The 13,157-nt window shown below is 46.7% G+C and overlaps 1 protein-coding gene and 1 long non-coding RNA gene across 8 annotated transcripts in view; one reads left to right on the top strand and one right to left on the bottom strand.

Annotated features, from left to right (window-relative positions):
- The window catches only part of RNF216 (ring finger protein 216), a 116,281-nt gene that overhangs the window by 49,575 nt on the left and 53,549 nt on the right, over nt 1-13,157 (bottom strand). The gene's annotated exons all lie outside the window — the stretch shown is intronic.
- On the top strand, nt 6,063-10,347 carry LOC141567318 (uncharacterized). Of its 5 annotated transcripts, none has more exons than XR_016021400.1 (3): nt 6,063-7,445; nt 7,533-7,797; nt 8,613-10,347. It is a non-coding gene; the product is annotated as an uncharacterized LOC141567318 (long non-coding RNA). The 5 variants fall into 5 exon arrangements; XR_016021399.1 differs by having other exon boundaries at nt 7,533-8,804; nt 9,487-10,347; XR_016021402.1 differs by having other exon boundaries at nt 7,533-9,036; nt 9,487-10,347.

Raw genomic sequence — 13,157 nt, 5'->3', positions numbered from 1 at the left:
ATTACCATGTCCATTTTTCTGATGAGGAAAGTCAGAGTAAACGATCCGTGACAGTCACACAGCAAGTAGATTAGTCTGAACGTTATCAGTCCTTTGATCAACTGCTCCTGGTTCCCACCCTCAGTGCCTTCACACCGCAGGCCAAATCACCTACTGTGGGCTCCCACGACTTGTCTAAATTGCTTGGCTCTGTCAGAACTGTAGTTATCAACTATTTCTCAAAAAAATATAGGAGCTGTGCTATGGACCGAATGTTTGTATTCCCAGGAAGTTCCTATGTTGAAATCCTAACCCCCAATGTGATGGTATTAGGAGGTGGGGCCTTTAGAAGCTAATTAAGGTAATCAGAGTGGGGCGCTCAGGAGTGGGATTCATTGTAAGAAGCTCTCTGCTCTGTACCTTGTGAGGATACACAGAGAAGACAGCCATCTGCAAACCCTCACCAGAACTGAAATCAGCCTGCACCTTGATCTTGGACTTCCCAGCCTGCAGACGGTGGGAAATAAATGTTTGTTTTCTCAGCCGCCCAGTCTGCAATAGTCTGTTACAGCAGCCTGAGCTAAGTAAGACAGCTGGGTCTGTAAAGCTTGTCAACAAAGCTTTCTAAGGTAGTGATATTTGTGGTAATGGAATTTTACCTACAAAAAATCTTGTAAGATAAAAAAGCAGAATCCCGGATTATTCCAATTTCTTTCATTAACAGGTTCGGTTGAATGTATCTCTCAGGAATACGAGGCTCAAAATCAAAACCTAGAAATTCAGGGAACAGGTGGAGTTTTTAGAAACCAAAGAGTACTCGTCTACTTTTTGGACAAAGATAATGTAGAAGAATTCTCAGAGTGACACCTGGACCTAAACATCGCAATTAAGTTTCTTTTAGGTCTGAAAGTCTGTGATAAGAACCTCTGCCCCTTGTAAGATTCTGAGGTAAGCAGATCTCATTCCACAGGATAAAATCAAAGTAGAGAAATTAAATGCCCCCAAATGAGGAGGAATCAAAAACAATACAAACACTCATCTTTTGTTTAATCCCTAAACCCCAGGGGAGGGAGAACATAAATGAAACCACCCACATTTTCAAGGAGCTAAAGGTTAAAGGTCCTAAGAATTTTACAAACATCCCTTCCTTCAATCCTAAAATAACGAGATAGGTAGGTATCACCATACCCATTTCACAGATGAGGAAACCAAGTTACTAAGAGATTGAAGGACTTGATTTAGATCACAGTACGCCCCAATTCTTATTGTCATACCACAATTAAGAATCTATCATACTCTTTCCTCTGTTTTCTGGCAGGAAAAAAACAGCTGTTCAGACAATTTTACTTTCATTTGAGGGTAAGTCCTGGGGCTTTTGAAAATGAAACTAAAGAGGTGAATGGTCCTGGAGGTAAATAAACACCAGAGGAACAAACATGTTCAATGAAAAAAGTTTCTGTGTTTTGATTCTGGTCCCTAATTGAGAAAACTTAAAACACTTATTTTAATATCAAAGTTTTTGCCTAATGACTTTCACTTACTTCTACACGATTATAAATAAAGACCTTGACACAGGTTTAACAGATGGAGGGCACACTGCAGTTCAAATAAATAAAACAGAATTTTACTATCTAAATTGCATGAAGCTCTGCCAAGCTTTCCTGGAACAATCATGAGAATATTCTTACAGAGTACATTGCCGCTTTACATCCTGGATTCCTATCGCTGGCCAGTGAGGGCACCAGGCTTTCGTTTTGCTGTTAAAAGCACAGAGTTGTGTAAAGCTGTTAAAAGCATAGAGTTGTGTAAAGCTGTTAAAAGCATAGAGTTGTATAAAACTGATAGGTACTTCTAGCAATGATTAGCCTTCTTTCAATTATTTTTAAATAGAGAGAACAGTAGACTAACAAGCTATAAAAAGTATTATATAAGTAGACAGGAAATGAAGTAGGATGCTAAAAGCCTTTTTGTTTTTTTTTAAATCTCTGCTGACATTGGTAAAACAAAAAAAGATACATGTACAAACTAGGAAATACAAAAATGTATAAACGAAGACTGAAAGCTCCCCTCTGATTTCAAACCTTCCTTTTGCAGTTTTGTTTTATTCCAGAAAAATACAAAAGCAGATATTTAACAGAGAAATCCTTTACATTTATGTACAAGGAGCCAAAAGCTCATACTGCACACACTGTACCTTGCTTTCACTGGACAGTACAATTCTTGGAGATAGTGCCTATAAATCTTTTTTTTTTTTTTTTTTTTTAGAATGGGTTATGTGAAATCTTGTTGGTGACTTTCTAGCACTAGGCAATTCTCAATTTACCTATCTCACTTTCTCATCAAGAGAAGGGTAGCTTTTGATAAAATAGGACACAGGCTCCTAAGTGACAACAGCTAACATTACTACCGTGTTTCCCCGAAAATAAGACCTAGCCGGACCATCAGGTCTAATGCGTCTTTTGGAGCAAAAATTAATATAAGACCCAGTCTTATATTATATAAGACCCGGTATATTATATTATATTATATTATACTGTATTATATTATACTATATATTATACCTGGTGTTATATTATAGTAAAATAAAACCGGGTCTTATATTAATTTTTGCTTCTAAAGACGCATTAGAGCTGATGGTCTGGCTAGATCTTATTTTCGGGGAAACACGGTACGCAGATCACTACTTTTTAAAGTAAAGTTTAAGAGACAGACCCTGAACTCAAATGTTAACAGAATGAATGAACAGAAAAAAAAAGGGCTGAATAAAGGAAACAACCCCTTTTCCTCATGTGGATCCGAAAACCTTGGGGGAACATGTATGACTCTGCTGTGGAAGAACAGGAAGTCATGCCCACAGCCAGAATGGATTCCCAGTCTGTGGCTCCACCAGCAGCGCGTGTTCCCACTTGGAGAGCTGGAAGCACGGGAGCCGAAGTGGGGCCCTGGGCAGCGCTGCTCAGAGCACCTGCCCTCCCGACACAGCTGCCTTCGGCATCTTGCTGGAGTGTGAGATATGGGAAAGGGACAGGATTTACTTTCAGGTTTGAGAATTACGACTCACCAACACTTTCTCAAGGACAGCCATATTTGTCGGATGAAAAACGAGAAAGAAAAAGCAGAACCCCTCAAGACCAGGAGGCAGGCACCTAGACACCCACATCTTCCTCCTCGCAGTTCTACTGGCAAGTGACCAATAATTTCTCACTTTCACGAAGCTGTTTTCTCTTCAAGAAAAAGCTAAGCTTTGTAGGCTCTCCAAATGGTCTTTCCTTGTTGTTGAATTGCTTTTCAACAACTGAAAAATGTTATTTCAAGGTAGTTTTCCTTTTCTCCTGGACTTTGCACGCGCAAAGTTTCAAAACATAAGAAATCTAGTTCCAGGGTTGTGATTCTAAGACAGTACACTTGAATAAATAATTCAGAGACGCAGAGTTCAGAAAATGGCATACAAAGGGGCAGGTAACCCATGTGTACAGAATTCAGCTGTACTTTATTTTACTCAGATCTTTCAAGTCCCTTTCTACTTCCGGCCTCTAGGAGACGCGGTCAGTGTTCCTCAGAAGCTGGGGAGGGTTCTTGCTAAGGCTCCCCAGGTAACATTAGAGACCTGAGATTCATCAATGGCACGGCAGAAGGAAATTCTCCTCTCCCTGAAGCACACACACCTTGGGCTGTGGGAGGCGGTGCTGCCTTCCCCTCACAGACACCATCACAGCAGCGCACATGGGCACGGCAGCCCAGTGTCTTCACGCACCTCTGCAGGCACCAAACAGCCCCTCCAAGTAAGCAGGGCTGGGGTTAGCTCACGCCAGAGGAGAGGTGGTGGGGAAGGGCCCTGGCTTGTCAGGGCACGTCAATTCAGGCGCCTTCTCCTCGGACCATGCTCTGGCCCAGTATTTCGTATGTCAGTCAGGTAAGCACATGTACTCGGGCCGCCGTGCTCACATCTAACAACATAGATGTACACATGTAAAGCGGACACACTCGCCATGGAATTGGGGTCTGGGGGCTGGAGGAGACGTAACGATGAGCAGACAGCCCTGGAGGGGAAGGGCCGGGCAGGTCCCCGCATTCTCCCTGGATCGCCACTCCTGCACAGTCTCCTTCTGGCTCACACTGCCAGCCTAGTGCAAAGGGCCTCTTTCCAAATGGCCTGTTCTGCCAGAGTAAGAATTCTGGTTTGCAGGTTCTGCTGGAAACGCATTTCCCCTTTTCTAAGCCTGTGCACACAGACACGAGCCAGGGGTGACCAATGGAAGTGCAGCACCCCTCCCATCAGCAGGGCCTCAGCACTGCGGTGAAGGCCTGTCTCCACCCTGAACACACAGCACACACACCAAGCAGTTTTGCCCGACAGCAGTATTTTATTGTTATGACACTGTCTTGTGACCCACTTTCCTCCCTGCTCCTTACTTCTCGGTTATAAGCAGTAATTAGTAATGTCAGTGTTCTGGCTGGATTGCTCCAGGCCCATTAATAATGCAGGAGCAGGAACAGGATGAATGTGTAAGTGTATAAGAGGTTTCAAGGTTAAAAGCAGTAATGGAAAGAGCTATGGCGGAGTGTGTGTGCAGATGGTGCTGGTTAAGAGGAAGAAAGTGTGTGTGTGAGAGTGAGAGTGAGAGTGAGAGTGAGAGTGAGAGAGAGAGAGAGAGAGAGAGAGAGAGAGAGAGGCCCAGCTCCCTTTAGGGGAATATGTATGGCAAAACACAACTTCTTGGTGTCTTTGATCAAGCTAAGGGCAGTGTCTTCTCTCTTCTGGAATGGACACACGTCTCTGGCTACCTGGCAGGGAGTGTGTCAGGGCGAAGTCTCCGGCACTGGAGAGTTACTAGTGTATGAAATTGAGGTCAGAGGAAACTACACCAGTGTCTTTCAAACCCATTTTCAATGTTTTAAATGACTTCTCTTATAAAAGGCAATGCCTGCTTGTTCAGCAGAACTGGTACCTTCCCACTTAAAGCTTTTACAGGAAAGTCAAGACACGTGATGCAGAACAGGCCCTGGGTCTGACAGCCAGGCACTCCTTTGGTGAAAGAGAGACTATGGTGCTCCGACTCTTTCCACCTCCCTGCAAGCCCCACAGCACCATGTTTCCAAGGCTGAGTCCAAAAGGCACAATATCTGACATTCCTGCAGAGCTCCGTACAAAAACTGAACGCCAGCAAATAAGCCTGCGAATTATGCCTAGAAAAGGATCACTATGGCTATTTGAAAAATATTTGCTTGGGAGATGGTGGGGGAGGTTACCAAGCAAGGCCGATGGCCATCCATGACTCCTGAACTGTTCACATCTACATCGCCTTCTAAGCAAAGAAGGGTTTGCTACTGAACAGTTCATTGTCCCTCACATACCAAAAGTGAACTGTTTTACATACTAGGAAAGTAACAACTTTTATCTGCTAGTTTCACAACCAAAAGCAGACGTTTTTAAAACGGGTCAACACAATGCTTGGGCGAACCAGAACCCATCCTTACTTGTTAGTCAGAAATAGTCTCTGTGGGAAAAGAAAGCAGTTGGAAGCAGTCCTGAATCACAATTACTGAAAGCCGTGCTTATTGCCATGGGCTCTGATTGCTGAGCCAAGGTTTTCTCACCGGCTGCACGCGTCCAGCAGCATGGGCTGTGGGCGGGCTCCTGCAGAAAGGCCAGTGAGAAGACAGGCAGAGCTCTGTCCACTTACCACAAAATCCCCTCACCTCACCTACCACCTGAGGCAAGGCATTCCTTTTGAGGGTGGCAAAGTCAGCCCTCACTGGGATCCAGGAGAAATAACTATGGCTTGAAAATATACAAGCATATGAAAAAAAAAATCACATTTCTATCTTTCTTTTCACGTTCTCTTAAAACAAACAAGACAAAATAAAACCCTTCTGCTTTAAAAGTTCAGAGATGAGTGGGTTGATAAAAATGGGTGCAATTTTTTTTTAAATTTAAAATGAACGTACACACACTCCCCTCCCTCCTCTCCCCCCTCTCAGGGAGCCTCCCCCAAAGCAATTCCCTGTGGCCAATTTCTTATCTATCCTTCCACACAGATTTTACTTACGCATCAGCACACATCTCTTCCTCCCCCCACCCCCAATTTGAGGCCCACAGAGCACACTATAACCCCCGTTCTGCATCTTGCTTTTTCCCACTTAGTAGGTATATCTTGGAGACCGCTTCAGACTAGCACAACTAGACCCATGTCATTCTTTTTAACGCTATGATGTATGCCAGGGGTTGACTGACTACAGCTCATGGGCCAAATCTGGTCTGCTGCCTATTTTTGTAAATATCATCTCACTGAATCACAGCCATGTTCATTTGTTCACGTATTGTCAATAGTTACTTGCGAGCTACAAAGGCAGAGCTGAGAAGCTGCGACAGAGACTATATGTTCCAAAAAGCCTAAAATATTTACTATCTTGCCTTTTATAGAAAATGCTTGCTGACCCCTGGTGTGTGCCATTGTATGAATGTACCAAAATGTACTTCACCTTTTCCCTACTGATGAACGTTCAAGTGGAAATTCCTTATTCCCTTAAATTCCTAAAGAATAAAGTCAAACTCTGTAAATGCTGACAGGCATTAGAAAGATGAGGAAGAAAAGAGCAGGAACCAGTTGGGAAGAGGCCAGCATGAAAAAGCAGGCGTGAAGAGGGAACTCAGGGCGGGCTCTAACCTCCCCAAGTGTCACTTCCTCTTTTTAGAGGAAGAGGCGAACTGCAAGTCTTTGATAAGAGGAAATTCCCCTTTGCTATATCAGAGCTACTCCCTGTGTTTGTGTTTTTCTAAGTTAGGCAAGGCTGCCTGAAGCATACTGTGACCAAATTAGGAAGCAAGCACGCTGATGTCTCGAGGCTGGTCACCACACGGCCAGGACGCCCAGGCATGTGTAGACAGTGATGGATGAGGAAGGAGACTCAGTCCATGAAGGAAGTGCTATTTGCTCAAGAAGGAAGCCTTATAAAAATGAGACTTAATAAGAATTAATAACTGTGCTGTAAGACGAACTTGCTGCTGCTGACAAAAAAGAGCCTGCGAGGTTTCCACAAGGAAAGACTGTGTGAGGAGCATGGTGGAGACGAATTCTTTTGGGCACCGTACTGTTTACTCCACGGGCAGTGATGGTCTTGAGAAGCACCAGGGAAAAATACACCAATTAGCTCTTAGATTAATAAAATACGCAGTTTTACACTATTGAAAAAAAGAATTTAGAAAGGTCATGCTGAAAAGAACTGGATAAGCTTTCCATCTGACGGCTGCCTGCCCAAGTGCTTTACATGCTGGAATGGTAAGGTTTTAAACTCGTCTTACAGTTTCTCCAGCGAAGTCTAGGAACACAAGACTGAATCACTCATTTGAGATCGCTTCCGCCATCGCTACTCAGTGACACTCTCTTTCAGGAATGACTTCTGAGTTAACTTTTGATTCTGAGCCAATGAGCTCAGAATCTATTCTGACCAGCAGCACTAGCTCGGTAATAAAATTTAACCTTGAAAATCCTTGCTTTCCTCCCAAATTTCCAGATCAGCAAGATTCATGGATGCGGTTTTTATTCCCTTAGGAATGTGCTTGGTTGAATTCCAGCATCTGCTCTGAGCGCAGACGTGCAGTTAGAATCAAGGTAAGTTCAAATGACAAATCTTGGTTCTTCTTTACAGGCAAACCTCCAAGGGAGCCAGGCAAAAAGACGTGGGCTCAACCTGAGATCCTGCTCTCTCTGGGGCGGCCGCCGCCCCGGCAGAGCACAGCCCTGCCTGGGTGGCTATGGCGCGGGGCTCCTGTGGAAACAGCGTTCTCTGTGCAGCCGTGCACTTTGTGCTGAGTTGGTATGTGGTTCCTTTGCCAGGCTGCATGGGGCAGGGGTTTTGCAACCACCGTCTCCAAAGTGCTCTAAGTGTTTTCAAAATAACCAAGTGTTTGCTTTCTATTTGTTTCTCTATTAACTTTGAACATTTATTTACAGTAACCTAAAGGATACATGAGTTATACAGAGAGATATCACTAAAAAGGATACTTTCCTCAAGACCCTGGTTGACTGACACACAAGCCCACCAATTAAGAACTGTATTTCTAGTGTCAAGGTTTCTGTGGCTCACCATTAACAAGCAAACCACTAATGGATCACTGAGGAAACAGGTTAGAGAGCTAGATCTGAACCCAAAGTCTGTATATAACCGAAAGACAGAAGGTAAAGGATTTCCTATGCACCTGACACCGAACCTCTTTCTCCACCTGCGCAGTGAAGGTGTCTGGGTCGTCTCATCTCCCAGGTCCCACCTGTAAGCCCAGCACCTGCCATTACAAATCCAGAGAACCAAATGCCCAGAGCCAGAACCACCTGGGCCAGATCAGTGCAGTTCTTCCACACAGGGTTTGAACGACACATTCACACCCCTCCCCCACCCCGATGACATGAAAGGTCAATGCTGCTGCCCAAGCCTGCTCTGCCCTCACACTGCTGCACCCCTGCAGCGCATCCCTTGCTTGCTGTCTCTGCTTTCCCACTGCAGTGCAGAGGAGGCACCACAGCTCTACACAAGCTTCGTTGCCCTTTTATGGTAGAAAAATGAATTGCTTGCCCAGCAGTGGAGCTGAGCGAGATGACAGAACGGAAAGTTGTCATTTGTTGTGGTTTTGGCAGCAGGAGAATGGTGTGCTCTCCCCTCAGCCACCCCTGGATGGACAGTGCACGCCAGACACTCAGCGAGGGAAAGCAAGGCCCCGGCAAACTGCTCCCACACAGGCCTCCCCTGCCTTGCCTGCAAAGGGACGTGTTTGTTTATGAACAGCATCAAGCCCTGTTTTTGTGGAAGTGTGCGTTGTGCAAAACAAGGTACAAAAAGGCCATTTGTGTTCTGCTGAAAGATCTAAGCAGAGGTGCCCAGAAAACAGGGTTCTAGTCAGATTGCAGCCAAGGAACTGAATTGACTTCCTTGTACAACGAGGATGCAGGACTGGAGGTGGCATGGAGACCTCTCTCTGAAAGGTGGCTGTGGCTTTGGCTGCGACCCAGCCTTGATTCTTGTCTCCTGTCATAGGGACAGGAACGTGGTCCCAAACTCCAGGTAAATAAATTCCCTGGGAAAACACACCAACACCCAAGCCCCTGGGGTAACAAACAGCAGTTGGTACAACGGGTCCTTAAATTGTTTGCATTTCTGCCAGGAGGCACACAGATAAAAAAAATTCAAGGCTCCCAACAGCTGGGAAAACATGTGCAAAAGGAGAATTAGGCAATTCTCTGTACGCACATCAGAGTTAGGGAAAGTAAGCTTATCTGAGTTAGAGAAATTAAGCTTAGCCAACATGCTTTTGGAGGGAAAACAAGTCCTTTTAAATGGGCGGGGAAAAACTTGTGATGGTTACATGATTTCTCCCTATTTAAGGCACCCAAGGACTAAACAGGTTGGCCGTGGAATGGTAGCCAAGTAGCAGCTGGGAGATGATATGCTGAGTCTTGTTTTTCTGCAGCAGCAACGCAGCTCCCTCCAACACAACACCCACTCTCCCTACAGGGTGCTGTGCTCCGAGGACAGCCACCCGTGGGAGGGAGGAGCGACATGGAGGCGGCCTCCTGCACACACGCGCAAGCCTGTGCTCACCATCAGCCGTGGACTGCCCCCCCTCCACCCCCCGCAGCCCTCAGGAGACCCGTGTCTTCAGGCCAATGGGGAAGGGAAAGGAAGCACAGCAAATACCTGCGGCGCCGCACAAAGGAGCTTTGGGACTGGAGGGTTTGCTAACCAAGAACCGTAGCAGCACTGCGTGTTCCCAGGCCTCGGGTCACTAGGTTACTAGAAATGATCTGTTATGGTAACCAAACTGACAAGATGTTCCAGCTCCCCGAACACACTATCTAATCTCTCCCCAACTCTCACCCCTTTCACAGCTCTACAAGGTCCACCTTCCCCAAACAGCACTCTGGTCACAGCGCCCGTGTTAGGCTTCCAACAGCTCCATTTCACCACCCTCATTCCACTTTGCAAAGCCCTCTTCCATCTGGGATCTGTTTATCTTGAGCCCTATTTCCTTCTGCTCTGTCACACTTGTCTACTGGCTGACCCGTCCCACAGCTTCTCGAGTCATTCCCTGGCCCTGGAGTACTTTCTCCCTATCTCCACCCATTAGATCCCACTAGGGCCCAGGCAGGCCAAGACCCACTTCTTTCATGAAGTTTTCCCAATCGTGTCAAATCAGTGACTCTCTCCTACAGCAGTCACCAACTCACTATTTAACTGTCTGTGTCTGAATTGGCCTCCCCTGCCCAGATCTTAGGTTAGGGCTGTAGCTGACCCTTTTGTATTTCTTCAGGCATAGCGCTCAATAAATGGCTGCTGGATGAAGGAGAATATTCCAACTAGAGCAGTGATAACCCACCTGTCTTGGCACAAGTCTGTGTGAGGGAGCGGCTAATGGACGTGTCCAGAGATGGAAGAAATGTCAGGGAGCATGAGTGGCAAAATCCTCAGCAGCTTCTTCCACACGATGGTCAGGCAAAGGTTTTTAGGAAAAAGTGAGTCCAGAGAAAGAAAGGGGGAAGGAGGAAAGGACCGGCATGGCAGGCAGGGCCATGGTGATGAATGGTCAGGGGCAAGAGTGCCTGCCTGGAGAAAAGGTCCATGCCGGGAGAGAGGAGGTGAGGTCAGAGTGGGCTCTGGCCTTGGGGGAGAAAGGAGGCTTTTATGGGAAGGGAGAGGGTGTTGGAGCTAAGACAGTCGTGGTAACAGGAGAAGCAGCAACAGGAGACGTTTTTAGCAGCAACATCTGACAGAAGAAGGGAGAGAGAGGCAAAAGAACAGCCACAGTCAAAGACAAGAGAAGAAAAAAATTGTAATCCATCTCACTCTTTGGGCTAGAATCTGGATCAGCTTCTCAGGCACAGGGAGCTTTTGAAACTTAAATGCTTTTCATATAAACTTTTGAGGGGAAATAAAAGTGAAAAGTGCTTTTATGAGGCCATAGGGATTTGATCTGAGAAATTCTCTTAGCTTATTTCTCTTTGAAAACCAAATGCCAATGCCAGTTTGCAAACCCTCAGTATCCTAGAAATTACAGACTGTGGACTGAAGGACACTCAAAAGGCCCTCTGGTCTCTCTCTTGGCCTTGAGGACGGACTGCATGCTGAAGTCGTCCTAGAGAAAGGACAGCGAGGCCAAGGCGGTACCAGAGCTTTCGCAGAGGGCCTCAGCACCGGACCCCAGGCTCCCAGAGCCCGTTCACTGCTTCCATTACGGTCTAGCACTCCCATCTCGGAATCCTTACGGGAGCTGAGGCGTATTCTTAGAGCAGCTGGAAAACATCACATCCCCACCACGTCTGCAGATAATACAATGAACCCCATGCACCCATCACTCATGTTTAGTACTTAGCAACTCGTGGCCAATCTTAGCTTATCTATATCCCATCTACCCTGCCATCCCCTCTCCTCCAATATAATTCTGAAGCAAAACCCACATTACACATCATTTTATTTGTACGTATTTCAGTTTGTATCTCTAACAAATAAGTCTTAAAACCAACCCATCATACCAAAATCACACTCAAAAACACACAAATAACAGTAAGGAAGCCCTGGACTTGACTCCTGATGTTGTCACCTGCTAGCTGTGTGACTACGAGCAGGTAAGGAGTAGAAAGCCCCTAAAACCTGCTAAGAGCTCTGCTGGCAGGTACCCTGACTTCTGTCTGTTTGAACTATAATGTGAAACGTCCACATCCAGGAACCCTGACTGCACTGGCTCTGACGTCCTGGGAGAACAGGAAGCCAGCCTGCGGTTGTGCTCCTCACCCCGACCTCAGGACTGGACTGAAGTTTCTCAGCCCTGCTCCGAGTTACCAAGGTGATCCAGAGTCTGTGTTCTCACGGGACATTAGCATGTAGTGCGGACAGAGAGCACACAGCTGCCACTTGGTTTCAAAAGAGCCGGTTACACTGGAGACGAAGGGCACTGGGTGCTGTGGGTCTGGGTGGCTGACCCACTTGAAGGGCACACTGGCCAGATACAGACAGGCATTTCTAACCGTGGTCTGGGAGAAGGCCATGTGGCCTCGGGACTTGAGAGGCGACAGAGGCCCTTCTCATTCTCTGTATGCTTGTGCGGAGGACACTAAGGCAAAAAGGCCATTTACAACACAGAACAATTGGAAAATGACCTTGAATTCAACAGTAAACACGAGCAGTTCTACCGAGTGGCAGCTTCAGCCCAGGCTTCACTCTGATTCTGCTAGAGGCTCTCTGAATACTCCTCTTTGCTTCCGCCTCCCTGACAGAGACCCGTGGGGATACAGTGTGTTTTTGTGCTTGTGACCATAGCAACAATTTCTCTTCTACCTGGAAGGCTGGAAGCCCTGCAGTGCTCTGTGCTGAGAATGCAAAGAGGGGCTACTACGCTCCACACTCCAACGCATGTGCACGAGCACACGCACACGCGCGCACACTCCTTCCTCAAGGACACTGCAATGAGAATCACTACAACCAATTAGGGTGCTGACACTGGGTAACACACAATCAGTGTAAAGACAAAAAGGAGGCAAATGACTTTTTCTAGATATCAATTCCTGAGATTTTTAATGTGAGATTTCAAAAGACTTTGAATCCACATGCACCTCTTCTTTGATGAGGCCATAGGCACAGAAAAAGGCCACCAGGTTGTTTCAGCAAAACACAAAGGTACTCAACAACGTGTGGTTTCCAGGAGAGGCACTTGAAGCTTTTGGTTTGTGAACAGGGTCAGGCTGTGATGAGTCTAATCACAACGGCTAACGGTGGCCACAAAACCCATGAAACAGGGTCAGAGTTTCTATTTTGTTACCCCCCTCCTTCCGCCATCTCCCCCCCCCAGTTCAAGCCATTGTTTCTCAGTCTAGTTGTGTAGGACACAGTGCCCTGGCCCATGCGGGTCTTATGAGCCTTGCGCTCCCCTGGCTGAGGCAATTGGTCACCAGTAGTTGGTCGGCCGCTCACAGCAGCTCATGGCAGCTCTCACCGGGTGCCGGCCACTCACACTGGCCACCGGCTGCTTACACTGGCCACCGGCCGCTTACACTGGCCATCGGCCGCTCACACTGGCCACCGGCCGCTCACGGCAGCACACGGTAGCCCACGGCAGCACACAGCACCCATGCTGACCTCCGGCAGCCAGCTCCAGGGAGAGCCGTTGTTCACAATCTCAGCTGTAGAGGGTG

This window comes from Rhinolophus sinicus, chromosome 5 (assembly GCF_057876585.1).
Source record: "Rhinolophus sinicus isolate RSI-liver-muscle chromosome 5, RSI-T2T, whole genome shotgun sequence".
NCBI classification, from domain to species: Eukaryota; Metazoa; Chordata; class Mammalia; order Chiroptera; family Rhinolophidae; genus Rhinolophus; species Rhinolophus sinicus.
The sequence above is the reverse complement of the archived record's forward strand: the minus strand, read 5'-3'. Positions and strand labels throughout refer to the sequence as shown.